General features: G+C 36.0%; 1 pseudogene; it reads right to left on the reverse strand.

Annotated features, from left to right (window-relative positions):
• Positions 1-2805: 2805 nt before the first annotated feature.
• LOC140498102 (vomeronasal type-1 receptor 4-like) lies at positions 2806-3684 on the reverse strand (annotated as a pseudogene).
• Positions 3685-3969: the final 285 nt, after the last annotated feature.

The following is a 3969-nucleotide window of genomic DNA, read 5'->3' on the forward strand; positions in this document are numbered from 1 at the left end:
AAAAGTTCTCATATAAATAAAGCCAATGCAGCCAATATGAGAAGAAAAACAGACAACTGTGAAATAAATTTTCATAGACAATCTTTCAGATAAAGGTCTCATTAATCAAATTTATAAAGAACTTTGTCAAATTTATAAGAATATGAATCATATGCTATTTGATAAAGGGTTAAGGGATATGAATGGGAAGTTTTTTTATAAAGAAATCAAAACTATATATAATCATATGAAAAGACGCTCTACATCATTATTGATCAGAGAAATGCTAACTAAAACAATTTGAGATATCATCTTATACATATCAGACTGGTTAAAATGATAGGTGTCCTTCAGTTGTGAAATGACTAAATAAATTGTGTCATATGATTGCTATGGAATATACTGTGATATGAGAAGTGATGAGCTGATTGATTTAGGAAAAACATGAAAGGACTTGGACTCATGGAGGAAGATGCTATCTATGTCCAGAGAAAGAATTGACAAATAGAACTATGCATAGTATGGTATTACATATATGTATACATCTTTGTGTGTATGTAAAGACGGGTATGTATGTGTATATTTGTGTTTAATTGAAGTCTTCTCCAGGGTGTGGGGGAAGGGAGAAAAAAACAAAAAATGCACAATGGAGAACAAAAGAAAACTTAGTAGGAAGCACAGAAAAGCTGGGTGGCTTTGAAAACAATGTATAGTATTTATTACATAGGTTTCCTTGAAATGAAAATTTATTGTTTTATATTGAATCCTCTCATTTTCTGCTGTGTTCATGGAAATGTCCATTTTTCCCCTTTTCTCACATTATATTTAAGTTTAAAATGGATAATTTTTTAAACCCTCAAAGGAAGAAGAGACTAATGAATTGAGAAAGCAAGAAAAATACTACTGAAAATATTAAATTAAATTAAACACCAAAATGAAAAAATCTGAAAATTAAAGAATTTACAAAACCAGAGACAAAGCCATCAAATTAATTAGTAAAACTTGTGTTTTTTTTAAATCAGTTCAATAGGTAAATCAGTAGCTAACTTTATTAAAAAGAAGAAAGAGAAAAACCATATTATCAGTATCAAAAATAAAAAAGCAAGAATTCACAACACAGAAAGAAGAAATAAAGAACATTGTTGGGAGACATTTGATTCAACTATACAACAACAAATCAACAACTTAAATGAAGTAAAAAAATTTATTAAAATATTAAATACTCAAATTAACAGTATAAGAGAGAAATAAACCATATTTCAGAGGAAGAAATTGAATAAGCCATAAATGCATTTCCTAAGGGAAAAAGAGCAGAAGGAGAAACAAGGTAATTCTATCACACATCCACTTGGATTTCTAGTCCCCTTCTAGATCTGGGATAGTCATGCACACTGGCCCCCTGACCCAATCCTTCCAACCTTTGCTACTGTTTAGACTGAATCATCTCCTGCTGCTTTTCATCAGCTGATACAGCATTAAGAGAGCAAAACTAGAACAATTTATACTCTATTTGACATTGTAAAGATGAACAATTTAGAATGGCCTAAGAGTTCAAATCATGGCAATGACCAATCATAATGACATCGTACTGATGATGAAGAATGCTGCTCATCTCCTGACAAAGAGGTGAATGGACTAATGTAGAATGTGACATACATTTTTGCATCTGGCCAAAGCAATTTATTTCCATTCACTATGAACATTTGCTCAGAGTTTTGTTTTTCTTTCTTTCACTTCCTGGTGGGTGGGAGATTGAGTAGGAAAAAAAGAAAATAATATTTATTAATATCAAAATTAAAAAGTAATTTATTAGATGCTATGTCTCATGATTCCCTAACCTAAGGGCTACCCAACAAAGCAGGAAAGATGGTTTCCCAACCTTGCACCTTCTCTTCACATCTTCTGTCTTAGAAGAGTCCTATTGGGAAGCACATAAGCTTGTTGACTAGATTTGTTTCAGTTACAAAATCTAGAGCAGCTTTAAGGCACTCCCCATCATTGTGGCCAGAAAAATGTGTATCCAGTAATGAGACTGGTAAGCTGGCCTTCATTTGCCTGCCTTGTTTCACTCAGGACTGCTATTTGGATACAATACGTGTGAGGTCTCTTACAATAAGAACTGTTCAGCTTTCAGGTTTACTGGATTTCATGTTGAATGAATTTATTCACATGAATAAATGAATGAATAATGGGGAAAGACAACAAAGAAAATGAAGGTGAAGAGACAATGGAAAGGAATGTATCCAGGACACATGGGCATGATGGGGAAGCTCAGAGGAGTGCATCCAGATGGGAAATGAAGGACTTACCTGGGAATCCTTCTTACATGGAAGGTTTTGGAGGAGTCCTTCATCTCCATTTCCTCCAATCAGAAGGGAGGACCTCCAGGGAAACAGGAGAGTGAAGAAATGTGAGTTCTAGGTTTGAAGTACTTTTGCAATTTGATGAGTTTCTTGGGACATGATTGCCAAGTCCAGTGGAGTACTATTGACTGGGAAATGAAGACAGTTGGCCTTGGCATTCTACTCAATGGAGATACTTGGAGGAATCCTCACTAGACAGAAGATCCCTAGGGACTAAACATTTGTATAAATGATCTGGAAAAGGATGCAAGGAATGAAACATTCTACTTTGGAGAGGACACTAAACTTCTGGTGTCACACAAGAGGGTTTCAGGATGAACTGTTCTAGAACTGGAAGCTGCTCTAGTTCTTCTTCCTTGTGACCATGACCTTCATGGAGTGGGAACCATGAGTGCAAGCAGAAGAAACCACTTTAGCAATCTTATATTCAAATTTTAAGACAATATGAGAACCAGTGTCTTGTTCAGAGAATGCAGGTGTATTTGGGAGCTCGGGGGAGCAACACAAAGGGGCTAAAAGTTGGGAAGCAAAGAGACAGAATGGTAGAGATGGTCAACCAATATTGATTATGATCTAAATAAGTGAGAGAAATAAAAGTGATGGAGTGAAGAAAGTAAAAGCAGACAAAAATACTCATTAGCAGTAGGATAGTTTGGGTGGCTCTGACCTCAGGGAGACTTTTATGTGAGAAGCTGGTACTATGGATGTTCCGGACTTGCTGGTGGTGTTTGTGCAGGAGAAGCACCATGTAGCCACTGGTTCAAAGCATGAGTACCACACAGAGTACATTTCTCAGAGTAGTCATGATAAAGTAAACATCTATAAACATTCCCATTGAACAATATATAACATTAGATTTATATGTATTGTTGGGAGTGCTCCTTGATCCTCTCACAAATATTGGCACAAGAATTTCTATCAGGATATTTAAGATCCAACAGAAGAGACAGGAGGTGGAAATGAATTCTGGAATTCTGGCTTTGAGTTCTGACAATGTAGAGCCACTGGGACTGATGGTGATGACCTGAAAGCTACACAGAAGGCAGGTGAAACAAATTGAAAGCCCGTGGGCAGTTCTGTAAAGGAAAAATATCATTTTGCATCCAACATCATCCAGGAAATTGCTTATCTCAAAAGCTTGCAGTATTTCTGGGCTTCCTTTGCTTACCAGCATAGTGATGTTGGCCAAGATTAGTTGGGTTAGAATCAAATTTAGTGGCTTTAATTTATGGCCAAGTAGGAAATTCAAAATATAAAGAGAAAGGAGGAAGAAGTTAGCCACAATCCCAATTGTGGTCTGGAAGAGCAAAAAGATCCGAATGCAGACATTAAGAGCAAACATTCTCTGTATGTCTTGAGGAGAAGATGAACCAGACTGGTCTAGGGGGAAACAACAGCTATGTGACTATCATATTATGAGATTACAACACATGGGAAAAACTCACATCATGACTCCTTTATCTTTCCCATGCCCATGACACTTGCAATTGCTACTGAAAAGAAGTTATAAAAACTTTCCTTGGCCAAGCACTTATTCATATTTCTTTCAAACTTAACCATCTTGAAGAACAAAAAGAGCTCAGAACTGAAAAGAAATAAAGATCCAGGCAGTACTGGAGTTACTGTA

This window comes from Notamacropus eugenii, chromosome 4 (assembly GCF_028372415.1).
Source record: "Notamacropus eugenii isolate mMacEug1 chromosome 4, mMacEug1.pri_v2, whole genome shotgun sequence".
In the NCBI taxonomy this organism is placed as follows: domain Eukaryota; kingdom Metazoa; phylum Chordata; class Mammalia; order Diprotodontia; family Macropodidae; genus Notamacropus; species Notamacropus eugenii.